The following is a 13,298-nucleotide window of genomic DNA, read 5'->3' as shown; positions in this document are numbered from 1 at the left end:
CATTATTTTTTCAAAAAAGTTTTCAATTTCTTGCTCCTCCTCTTCTCCTTCTGGCACCCCTATGATTCTGATGTTAGAACATTAAAAGTTGTCCCAGAGGTTCCTGAGCCTCTCCTCATTTTTGGAATTCTTGTTTTTTCATTCTGTCCTGGTTGAATGTTTATTTCTTCCTTCTGCTCCACACCATTGATTTGAATCCCAGTTTCCTTCCTGTCACTGTTGGTTCCCTATACATTTTCCTTTATTTCGCTTTTAGTAGCCTTCACCTTTTCCTCTATTTTGCAACCATACTCAACCAATTCTGTGAGCATCCTGATTACTAGTGTTTTAAACCCTGCATCTGATAAGTTGGCTGTCTCTTCATTGCTTAGTTCTATTTTTTTCTAGGCTTTGATCTGTTCTTTCATTTCGGCCATTTTTATTGTTGTTGTTGTCTTGGTGTGCTATTATGTAGTAAAGGGCAGGACCTTAGGGTTTTTTTTTAATTTTTATTTTTTAATATATTTTAATGATTATACCATTACAGTTGTTCTATTCCCCCCCTTCATTCCCCTCCACCCTCACCCTCCCTCCCCCACCATTCTCCCCCCCTTAGTTTATAACCACATGTTTCAAGTTCTTTGGATTCAATATTTCCCCAACTATTTTCCCCCTCCCCCCTATCTATTTTCTACCTACCATCTATGCTATTTTCTGTGCCTTCTCCCCCCTTCTCCCCCTCCCACCCTCCTGTTTCTAACCCTCCATGTGTTCTTCATTTCTATGGTTCCACTCCTGATCTAGCTGTCTTCTTGGTTTGCTTTTGTTTTAGGTGTGGTTGTTAATAGCTGTGTGTTTGCTGTCCTTTCACTGTTCATATTTTTTCTTCTTTTTCTTATATAAGTCCCTTTAGCATTTCATATAATAAGGGTTTGGTGATGATGAACTCCTTGAACTTGACCTTATCTGAGAAGCACTTTATCTGTCCTTCCATTCTAAATGAAAGTTTTGCTGGATAAAGCAATCTTGGCTGTAGGTCTTTGGATTTCATGGCTTGGAATACTTCTTTCCAGCCCCTTCTTGCCTGTAAGGTCTCTTTTGAGAAATCCGCTGACAGTCTGATGGGTACTCCTTTGTAGGTGACTGTCCCCTTATCCCTTGATGCTTCTAGGATTCTCTCCTTCATTTTGGTCTTGGCTAATGTAATTATGATGTGCCTTGGTGTGTTCCTTCTTGGGTCCAACTTCTTTGGCACTCTCTGAGCTTCCTGGATTTCCTGGAAGTCTATTTCCTTTGCCAGACTGGGGAAGTTCTCCTTTATTATTTGTTTAAATATGTTTTCCACTCGTGGCTGTTTCTTTCCCCCTTCTGGTACCCCTATAATTCAGGTGTTGGAACGTTTAAAGATGTCCTGGAGGTTCCTAAGCCTCTCCTCATTTGTTTGAATTCTCATTTCTTCATTCCTTTCTGGTGGGATGTTTTGTTCTTCCTTCTGGTCCATTCCATTGATTTGAGTCCCAGTTTCCTTCCCATCACTATTGGTTTCCTGTGCATCTCCCTTCATTTCAATTAGTTTAGCCTTCATATGTTCCTCTAATTTGTGATTATGTTCCTCTAATTTGTGACTATAATCTACCAGTTCTGTGAGCATCCTGATAAATAGTGTCTTGAATTGTGTTTCTGAGAGGCTGGCAATTTGTTGGTCACTTAGAGTTATTGGCTCTGGGACTTTGAGATCTTCTTGCACCATCTTTTGGGCTGTTCGTGCCTGTTCCGTAGCAGGATCAGAGCCCTAAAGTGTTCACTAGAGCAGGGCAACTAAGTCGCTGGGTTGTGACGTTGTATGTGGGGGCGGGGTCAAAGAGAGACAATGGCCCTCACCGGTGCCGGTGCCGCAGGGCAACTAAGTCGCTGGGTTGTGACGTTGTATGTGGGGGTGGGGTCAAAGAGGGCCTGTGGCGTCCTGTCTGCTGTCTGCCTCCTGTCGCTGCGGCCCTCACCAGTGCCTCACCAGTGCCTCACCAGTGCCTCACCAGTGCCTCACCAGTGCCACAGTTGCTGCCGTCACCGGGCGTACGCGTTTCGTCCCTCTGCACGTGAGTGTGCCACCGCCGTCAGCCCTCGCCCCCTGGGGCCTGCGTGGTCTGTCTCACTGTGTGCGAATGTGCGACCACGGTCAGTCTGCCCCGCACCCCAACTTGTTCTGGGCTGCCTGCGCGCCTGGGTCGGGGGCCCTGTCCTGCCCGACCCTGCTCACTGATGGCTCCGCCCCTTTTACCGTTGAATAGTTAGATGTAGTCGGACTTCCGTATAATTCAATTTTCTGTGCTTTGGTTGTGTCTTTGTTTCTCCAAACCTTTGTTATATTCAAACTTGGTTGTGGGAGAAGGCACAGTGTTTCCACCTATGCCTCCATCTTGGTGGGAGTCCTCAGAACCTTAGGTTTTCACCAGAATGGGACAACCCAATCACTGCGTTATGGTGATGTATGTGGGGGAGGGGTCCAAAGGGAACAATGCTGCTTGCTCTGCTCTCCCCCAGCTTTCAGCCATTTTCTCCACTACCCACTAGCAAATTGGGCCCTTCTGGTGCTGATTCCCTGTGGGTGGTCTTGTTTACACTCTAGGACCTTGTGAGTCTCTCCAATGAACTCTCCTTTGAGGCTGGGAGTTCCTCCTGCTGCCTCAGCCCTCACAGGTTTTTAGAGTCAGAGGTTTTAAGGTTTTTCCCCCCACAATGGAACTCTGGGTTGTGTGGTCTCACTCCCCAGTTGTTTCTCCCAGTTTATATGCACACAAATATGGGATCGTCTGCTCTGCCAGCTGCTGCCTTGCCAAGAGTCCTCTCTGCCCAGCTGCACATCTCCACCCCTGCTACCATCTGGATGAATTTCTTGGTTGTCATACTTCCATACAGTTTGATTTTTCTGGCAGTTCTGGTTGTTTTTTGTTTTTAAATTTTGTTGTCCTTCTTTTGGTTGTGGGAGGAGGCACAGTGTGTCTACCTATACCTCCATCTTAGCTAGAAGTCCCAGAAATTTTCATTTTGAAAAACAACAGTTCTCCATTTTCTCTCCCCATCAGCCATTTTACTTTGTTTAAAAAGAGAACACTCAGGTGAATCAAGTGTAAAACATTAGTGACACCAACTAAAACTTAATCTCCTATTCAGATCTGATGTTGACTTACTGCTGGCATAATGTAGTCCTTTCTGTTTGCTGTGTTTCTCAATTTAATGCTAAAATGTTCAATTTAATTGCTACTCCATGAGGTTTGAAAATGTTCTCTTTGAAATACTTTGTATAATTTGCTACACCTGCAACATATAAACTAAAGTATTTTTAAGCTTTTTATTAAAATTTTGGGGTGACATTAGTTAATAGGATCATATAGTTTCCAAGCATACATTTCTATGATACAAGTTCTATATATCTCACTGTGTACCCAGCACACAAAGGCAAACCATCCTCTGTCACCATATATTAAGTCCCCTCCCCCCCCTCTAGCCCTCTGGCAACCACCTCACTTCAGCCTTGTCCATGAGTTTTAATTTTATAACCGACATATGAGTAAAATCATATGGTTCTTAGCTTTCTCTGGCTGATTTGTTTCATTTACCGTAATATTCTCAAGATCTATCCATGTTATCACTAATGGCAGCATTTCATCTTATGGCTGAGAGGTATGCCATAGTATATACGTACCACATCTTTTTATCCAATCATCTATCAAAGGACTCTGGTTGTCTCCGTAGCTTGGCCACCATGGATAAGGCAGCAATGAAAACAGGGGTGCAGGTATCTTTGTAAATAAATGTTTTTGAGTTTTTCATGTGGAGGACTAGGAGAGGGATTTCTGGGTTATATGGTAATTCTAGTCTTAATTTTTTTAAAAATATTTTATTTATTTATCTTCAGAGAAGAAGGGAAGGAGAGAGGGAGAGAATGCCAATGTACAGTTGCCTCTCATGGGTCCCCTGCTGGGAACTGGCCTGCAACCCAGGCATGTGCCCTGACTGGGAATCGAACCGCGATCCTCTGGTTCATATTCTTAATTTTTTGATGAACCACCAGACTGTTTTCTATCAGCCACAGTCTTGTATTTTGTTATTTTTCTGTTTGTTTTTTTAGCTCAATTCACCCCTCTTTTTTCTTTCACCATATACCCCTCATAGTTGATGCCCAGAAGGGAGTGAAGAGTTTAGTGATAATGAATATATAATTCACAGGAAAAATTCAGGATGTCCTCTTCTTATTTATGAGATATAATTAATATTTGAAAATAATGGTGCTTACAGTGTTGGAGAAGTGCTATGATATTTATTATGATGCATAGAAAATATATGTGATCCTGTGTTCACTGAATTTTTAGTTTTTCAGTTCTTTAGTAAGACATTTGTTTAACAAGTTTCTAGTTCAAGTAATAAAAAAAGCTTTTGTGTACACAAACAACACTTTTTTTTAACAATGTAAAGGGTCCTAATACTCTGCATGTCCATCCAGGCTGTCACAAAAGGTAAGATTTTCTTCCTTTTTGTGGCTGAGTAGTATTCCATTATATAAATACCACAACTTTTTTATCCACTCATGTATTAATGGGCACTTGGGCTGCTTCCAAATCTTGGTTATTGTAAAGAAAGGCTGCAGTGAACATAGGTGTTTATATATTCTTTTGAACTAGTGTTTTTGGTTTCTTTGGATATGTTCCCAAAAGTGGAATTGCTAGGTCATAAGAAAGTTCCATTTTTAAATGTTTGAGGAAACTCCCCTACTGCTTTCCACAATGCTGCACCAGTCTGCAAAATGACCCTTTTGTTATGAAAAAAGTATTGGTGAGGGGCGAGGGTTGGGTGGAGGTGGGCAAAGGGGAAAATTTGGGGGACATGTGTAATGGTGTAAACAATAAATATGAAGTTAAAAAAAATACTATAATAAACAAACAAACAAAAGAACTCACATGCATGTTGATTTTTCAAATGTAAAAGAAATTTTTTTTAATCAAAACACCCTGACAATACATAATAACACTTTCTGCCACATCAATTGAGGTAAACAAAAAATACTATTACTACCATAATAGTATATATGGTAGTATATACTATTATATAAAAGAGAAAAATAGATAGAAATATATATAAAAATATAAAAATAAGCCCTGGCTGGTATAGCTCAGTGGATTGACCACGGGCCTGTGAACCAGAATATGGAGGTTCGATTCCCAGTCAGGGCACATGCCTGGGTTGCAGGCCGGTTCTCAGCAGGGGCCAGTTCCCAGCAGGGCATGCACCAAAAAGCAACGATACATTGATATTTTTCTCCTTCTCTCCTTCCCTTCTAAAGATGAATAAATAAAGATCCTACATGAATAAATAAATAAATATCCTACATGAATAAATAAAATTAAAAAAAATAAAAAAATATATAGTCTCATATTTTATATGAAACTATATAAAAGAGAAAAATACTAGAAAAAAATACTAGGAAGTTTACCAAAGATAGTAACATTTCAAGGACTTCCCCACAAAAGTTACTAAAAATAATTTGTCAAATAAATAATACTTAATATTCACTATTATCTTTCTCTTATACCTAATCAAGAAAAGAAAATTTGAACCTGTCTCAACACTATCACAGAAAATAATTAAGGAGGGAAGCAAACTGATTATTAGTGATTGATTTTTTGAATTATGTACTGTTTTTCTTAAGCACTGCAGCTATCTGTTAAGGGACATAACAGGTTTTAACAGAATAAGGATTAAAGGTTTTATTTTCCTCAACCAAGACACGAAATGCGTGAGATTTTTCAAGTTAACTTTAATTTCATCTGGCTTAGGTGTCAGGGATCTATATTTATCTTGAGTTAAGCGAGCACCCGAAGCCCTGGAAGTCTCAGGATATCAATTGCTTTCAGATGTCAGAGTAACCTTAAAGACAGATGAATTGTCAGGACCCCATGCTGCATTTCTGAGTTCTCAGCTGCTGTGCTTTAGGAATCATGTGTTTATTTTCTGCATCTCCTCCTCCAAGACTCTCTCTGAAGCCACTCTTAAAATCCTACATATGGGCAAGCAAGATCCTCTAGAAACTGGTGAGCACATTTATTTTTGTACAGTGATGTGGCTATAAATAATTAACGGGCTATCATCTAGTAAAGCATAATTATTTTTAACTCTTTAAAAAGATAAAGATTATCTGGTGTTTGAAATAAACATTTAACACATAAATTTTGCATTTCTACTAGTCTAAATTCATCCTATGAAATTCCCATTTGTACATTTTTGTGCTTTTTATCTAGAAGTATCAGAAAACTTAAATTTGTAATTATTTCAAAAAGTAAAACTTTACTGAGATTTTTTATTCAGGTTCTCTAAGTTGGTCTGACATACTAATCTACACTAATTTTATATTTTTTCAAAAAAAATTTTTACCTTCTTATAGGCTTTAAAAATATTACTCTAAAAAAATAATGCTCTAAAAATCTGACCAATTTGATTTTGCTTTCCAAATTGGAAGACCACCTTTTCAGTGAGACTAGAAGTTGAATGACCTTTGTTTATAAGACTATGAAAATGTCTTTTGCAGTGTTGTCAGGACTTAGAAGTATATTTAACAAATAATTTAAAAGTCCCACTCCTCTTAACAAATTGACTCCTAGATGGAAAGAAAACAATAATCTTTTCATACATAAACTGACTGATCATTAGTAATCACAGAAGTTGCATTGACTGTGGGCACAGGATACCTTCTTTTAGGGTCAAGAGATTTTGTTGAATAGCAGATTTTTTTTGTAACATGGTGTGTTTCATAATGTGCCTGTAAAAGAAAAGAAGCCCTGCAAAGAATGATAGGGTAGTGACTTGTGCTGTAAGGAAACTTTCTTAAGAATTATACATACATTTAAATACAAAAATTAAATGCTGATACAAAAAATAAAGTTCCCTCTGACTCTTTAGCTACATACAAAGACTGGAAATGAATTGGATAGGCTTCTTTACCTTTGAGGATCCCTTCCTTTTATTCTTTGCAGAATGGTTGCTTGGAGCTGGGCTTAATTTCTGGGGAAATTTTCTGGGTTGATCCGGATACATGTGCTAACTTCTTGTCATTCCTGTGAGAAAAACTCAGCATTCAGGTGGGTTTTAGATCAGGTGAAGAGAAATAGGCATCCTATACCCAGGCATAGCTGATGGAATAATGAAAGGGGGATTTGTTGGACAATGTATGAAACTTCTCTAATCCTGACAAGGGAGAAGGAGAAATATTGTCAAATAATTCAAGACACACAAACAGTAATTATTTGGAATCAGATCCTTTTGTAAAGGACAATGACAACTTTGCAGTGAACTCTTCTGAAAGTTTAAGAAAGCAAGCAAACACCTGAGGATAATTAAACAATTTCCACCTGGGAATAAAAAAATAAGCTCCTGAACTCACAAAAATTATTTTTAGGAGGAAAAAAGGAAATAAAATTTAAAGTGCTAAAAAGTCTGTGACAAAGACCATGTAAGACTACAGAATGGGCTAAATAAAAAATTATGTTTTTCTTAGAGTGAAGTAATACACAATATATTGCTGTGGATGTGACTATACCTCAATCTGCTTTGGACACACATTGCTAATTTAAATGACTATGGCATTTATAACATTCTTAGTATTTGTAAACTAAGCTTTACCATTAAATTATTTGAAAAAAATGTCACAAAATTATGAAATGAAAAAGAAATGCTTTAAAATGAACAAAAAGGGGAAATTTTTTATTGTCACTTGCCTATATGTTTTTGATTGTTTTTTAGGTAAAAATTGTAAAGTGCAGCACCACTTTACCACCTAAAAGGAATGACCTAGGCCCTGGCTGGTGTAGCTCAGTGGACTGAGCACACGCCTGCGAACCAGAGTATTGTGGTTCGATTCCCAGTCAGGGCACATGCCTGGGTTGCAGGCAATTTCCCAGCAGGGGACTCATGAGAGGCAACCATACATTGATATTTCTCTCCTTCTCTTCTTCCCTTCCCCTCTAAAGATACATAAATAAAATCTTAAAAAAATAAAAATAAAAGGGATGATCTAGAATGAGAAGCAGAGAGGTATCAGAAGAGCAGGAGTGACTGTGTTTCCATATCAGGTTGCTGGAATCCTGAAAAAAAAAAAGCCTAATCCACAGTGATTCTCTCAGCTCACAATGAATTTTTATCAGGAAAAGGAAATTGTCTAAAATTAAGAAAAGTGCATAGAGAATATAAAAATAAATATAGTAGATAATTAGTTTTATTGTTTTGTTGGTTGTATGTCAAACTACAAAAGTTGGCTAAGCCACTGGAAACTTGTTTTCTTTTACAAAGAGCAACTAGTATGCCATTGCCTCTTTCCATATGATGAGCTTTCTGCCATTTGTTTATGGAGAAGGCTAAGGTGGATGCTGCTTTGTGCCTTCTGACAAATTCAGTCTGTGGAGAATAAATAACATTTTAAGATAGGTGCTTGGTGGTACGTTAAATATTTTAAGATGTTTTGAAACATACCCAGAGACCTTTGTCACACAAACCCTATCATCTGAAGAAGGAAATGACAGAAAATTGGCAGGCAAATGGAGGGGACATAGCAGAGAGCTTGGCTACATTCACTGAGGATTCCAGAATGTGCTCAAATGGAAAAGCGTTGTTTGCCCTTCAATGCTTGTGGAGTTTAAAACTGGAATGAGGACAGTGTTTTTTTTTGTTTGTTTGTTTGTTTTTTAAGATTAGTGTCATCTCTCAATTAATGTTTTCTTCCCATTTAATATTGTAAATATAAATCTTATATTTCTCTCATTTTAATTTTAGGAAATCAGAAAGGCTATTAATAGCCATGTCATGTTTTCAAAAAATAGGAACACAGTGTAATAGAACTTTAACTGGAGACTCATTTTATTCCATGCTGGAAATTTATTATTACTCTATGTGAAATGTAACAAATGCTATTATAAGGTGTCAATTTTGGCTTCATTCTAGGAAGTTTTAGAAATGATACTTCCTAGTTTTGTTTATATAGAATAAAACCTCTGGAAAGTTAAAAAATAAAATCAGTTAACTTTATAAATGATAGAAAACATAGCATAGGTTGAATTTTGTGGACAGGTTCCCCATCACTGCATACACACAGAACCCTTAGTGAACCATCAACCTCCTGGAGAAAATCAGCTGGACTAGTGACTGTTTACAGAGTTGCTTCCCTTGCCCACTCTAAGCAACTTGCCGTGACGTTTCTAAATACACAATTTACTCTTAAAATGCTAAGTAACATATAGCACATGGAATAAAATAACTTGAAGTAGTATACATCCTAAACTTAGGTTTGATAGTTCTGTAACTTAATTTTGTTGAACTGTCTTGTTTGAAATGGGGAACAAATACTAATCTAAATTTTAGCTTGGTTTCATAAGGGAAAGACCTCTGGTTTCTATGGAAACCTCTAGTTTCTAGGAGCCTTATCCTTTTTAAGAGTTGCTTGGTCAAAAGTTACATTTAAGCAGACAGGTAGATGGGCGATTACAATGCAGGAGAACACAAGCTGTGATAAGGGCACTGTGCACAGACCTTTGCTGTTACGTAGAGTTGGCACCCACCACTGGGCTGCTAACTCCAGGAAGACAGGGATCATTTGCAACTTGGTATCAGCAGTGTCCAATGTCTGACACACATTAAACACTCCATAGGTATATTTTATTCATTTATTCAAAAATATGTGTAAATCTTTTCTAACTTAAATGTTCACCTACCACTAAGAACTATAACTAAAATTTATTTTTTCATCATTTTAACAATTTAAAAGTTTTATTGAATATCTTATTCTTAGCATTTGTATTGAAATATCCAAAAAGACACATCTACAGTTGACCCTTGATCAACATGAAGGTTAGGGGCATCTACCCCCTGTTCAGTTGAAAATTTGCATATAACTTAACTGCCCCCAAACTTAAGTTGTTCCTCCGTGCCCAAGGGGGATTAGTTCCAACACCCCCACAGATACCAAAATCCATAGATTCTCAAGTCTCCCACATAACAGGATGTAGATCAATGCATACAGTTAGCCCTCTGTATCTGTGGACTCCCAAATGTGTGCTGGGAAAGAAAAAAAATACAAGTATTTATGGAAAGCGATTTGCATATATGTGGGCCCATGCAGTTCAAACCTGTGTGGTTCAAGGGTTTCCGTGTGAGGATCCTCAAGCAGGTAGTTTGATGGAGTCTTAACCATCTTTAGCACCATCCTCCCCTTCCCAAGTGTGTAGTTGTTTGTTTTTGTGTGATATAGGGAAGATCATCTATTAAAATCAATAATGGTATTTAATAGAGTAATATTTTGTAATTCAATTTTCACTAATATTTAAACTTAGAGGCACTCAGTGAGTCAGCATAAGAAGCTCCTGTATTTCACCTAATTCCTCTGAAGTCCGAATCCTTTTCCTGAATCCGTGTGCCTAGCTTCAATGCGCTTGCTTCTGTGTTCACTCTCTCAGATATCTTCGTTGAGTGTACCGAGTTTTGGATAAAGCTAGAGGAAAACTCTTCACTCGGTCAATTCCACTCTGGGTCCAGTGGTCATCTTCAAACTATGCTAACCTTTCTCCAGGTGTGGGTTGTGATTTCTCCACTTCTAACTTTATGGGAAACAATGGCGTGGGTAATATTGTGCTTTGCTAGGCTCATCGCACATGCCCCCTAAACTTTTCTGAGGGTGGAGGTGATGGCTGGCGAAAAGTAGAGGTGCAGTCATCACCTGTTGTCTTTCCCAATCCCTTGGTCAGAATTCCTCCCTGACTTCACTGGCAGCTTCTGGGAGGTTTCTTCACTTTTAGTCTTCCACATCTCTGTGTGTAGCATCCTCATATCCCAGTCCTGTTGTAACAGTTCATAAAAACACTCTGCTTCACCACGTACAGTCAGGAAAAGCAAGATTAGTCAAAAAATAAAGTAAATCCTAGTATGTAAGGCAAACTGAAGGAAAGTTTACTATAATTATTAGCACCATCTTCTCTACCCCATGAATATTCCCCTTGAGTGTTAAAGATGACATTTTGTTTTCCCACTAAAGTCCTCCATGCAGAACTTCTGTACATAGTAACAGCAAGAGCATGTCTTAAGCTGAAATCCTGTAGATAAATAAAAGCGACTGACACAATCTGAATGGTCTTTTGTTAAAAAAAGGAAGTTACTTAATAGTTATTTACCATGGCAAAGCAACAGCTATGAAGCTGGGGGTTTTTGTTATTGTTTTCTGAGGTTTAAGGCTGGAACTCTATTTCCAGCTGCTTTCCCAACGTTAACATATTCACAATGAAAGCTATAAATATTAGAAGTAGTTAGAATACTCTTAAACCAAGATCCATGAATTTTTACAAGTGAATACTATGAGGCACATAGAGTTTAAGTGAGTTTTTATACGGTTGCCTAACCATTAGATAGACTGTCATCCCCCAAATTTCCCTTTCTGAAGGTTTTCTATGCCTCCTTACCCATCGACACCTACTAAGAGATCTTCCCTATCTTTATGTCTTCACCTATATTCTGTATGTTGAGCAGATCCAAAGCTACATCTCATAGCCCTAATCTCTTCCTGAGTTTCAGAGTCACGTATCTGTGTGCCTGCTGGTCACCTTCTAGATGTGGATGGTCCACATCTTGAGTTGAAATGACCTAAACTCTTTCAACACATAAGCTTGTCACTGTGTTCTGATTCATGAAGTGCCTTTTATGTACAAAACTGAATTGTAAATATCCCCAAGGTAGGTATGCCTCTTAACTATGCTTGAATCAATGCACATACATGTACTCTGGAAATACTTTTTAAATAAATGGATGGGTTAAGTAATTATAATAGCTCTTTACCACCTACTGGGTCCCTGCAAGGCACTCTGATAATTATTTTGCAACGTGTGTAGTATTTAATAAGAAGCACTGTAAATTATTAGTTGAGGTACGTTTTCTGTTTTTTTTCCCCAGATTTTAAAGCCTTAGTGACCTTAGGCAAGTCACTTTATTATTTTTTCATTGTTTATTTTATTTTATTTTTGTATTAATTTTTCATTGACACTATCACTGATGTCCCTGTTCCCCAGCCCACTGCCCACCTCCATCCATCCCCCACCCCTTCTTCCCACTGGTCATCCCCACACTGTTTTCTGTGTCTATGAGTTATGCATATACCTGTAGCCAGACTCCATAGGTTTGAAACTTGGATCTGTTACTTCCCAGCTCTGTGACCTTGGGCAAGTTAGTTAACTCTGTTCCTGTGCTTCCTCATCTGTAAAATAGAAACAATAAAAAAGTATCTACTTCATAGAGTAATTATTCAAAATAAGCAAGTCACTTATAGTACTTATAAGTGCCCTCCACATAATAAGTACTATAAAAGGGTTGACTATTACTATTTAATTATCATAATAAATTTAATGTGGGTAGTGTTATTCTCTATTTAAGAATGTCTGAACAGACTCAGATAGATTAAGTAACTAAGTTCAGGATGCTGCCACTGATTAGAAAATGCCAGCCAGAACTAACCGACTCCACTCCCAAATCTAGTGCTACTGACTCACTCTCCACTCTTTTGTCTTGTCACTCCAGTCTGAAAGCTGGGACGCATTCTTGATTTGTATTTCTTACTGCCTAGCTAATTACTTGTCATGAGACTTAGCTATTCACACTACTTTCCAAATGATCTCCTTCCATGTATATGAAATCTTTCCCAATTTCTTGTTCCCCAGCCACTGCCTTGATTCAGACCATGTATTTTCTTTTTTTAAAGAATTTTTTAAATTTAATTATTGTTCAAGTACAGTTTTCTGTCTTTTACTCCCATCTCAGCCCACCCCCCCAGTGCTCCCCACCTCCCTCCCATTTCCACCCCCCTTAGTTTTTGTCCATGTGTCCTTTATACTTGTTCCTGTGAATCCTTCCCCTTTCCCCCTGAAATTCTCTCCCCTCAGCCTGTCCCTGTCAGCCTGTTCTGTATTTCAGTGTCTTTGTTTATATTTTGCTTGCTTGTTTGCTTTGTTGTTTAGGTTCCTGTTAAAGGTGAGATCATATGGTATTTGTCTTTCACCACCTGGCTTCACTCAGCATAATGCTTTCCAGTTCCACCCATGATGTTGCAAAGGGTAGGAGCTTCTTCTTTCTTTCTGCTGCATAGAATTCCATTGTGTAAATGTATCATAGTTTTTTGATCCATTCATTTACTGATGGGCACCTAGGTTGCTTTCAACTCTTGGCTATTGCATGTATTTTCTTGCCTAGATTATTTCAAAAGATTTCTTCTGGCCTTTCCTCCAATACATTCTCCACATTAT

At 38.1% G+C, this 13,298-nt stretch overlaps 2 protein-coding genes across 2 annotated transcripts in view; one reads left to right on the top strand and one right to left on the bottom strand.

Moving 5' to 3' along the window:
- GNAT3 (G protein subunit alpha transducin 3) overlaps window positions 1-7,150 on the bottom strand; it is a 139,005-nt gene extending 131,855 nt beyond the window's left edge. The window contains exon 1 of the mRNA XM_037066166.1: window positions 6,973-7,150. The gene's annotated coding sequence lies outside the window, so the exon portion shown is untranslated. The remainder of the gene's footprint in view (window positions 1-6,972) is intronic.
- The window catches only part of CD36 (CD36 molecule (CD36 blood group)), an 81,542-nt gene continuing 74,167 nt past the window's right edge, over window positions 5,924-13,298 (top strand). Inside the window, exon 1 of the mRNA XM_037066165.1 lies at window positions 5,924-6,065. The gene's annotated coding sequence lies outside the window, so the exon portion shown is untranslated. The remainder of the gene's footprint in view (window positions 6,066-13,298) is intronic.

Source organism: Sturnira hondurensis, unplaced genomic scaffold (assembly GCF_014824575.4).
Source record: "Sturnira hondurensis isolate 20B ecotype Veracruz unplaced genomic scaffold, ASM1482457v3 Scaffold0016462, whole genome shotgun sequence".
In the NCBI taxonomy this organism is placed as follows: Eukaryota; Metazoa; Chordata; class Mammalia; order Chiroptera; family Phyllostomidae; genus Sturnira; species Sturnira hondurensis.
The sequence above is the reverse complement of the archived record's forward strand: the minus strand, read 5'-3'. Positions and strand labels throughout refer to the sequence as shown.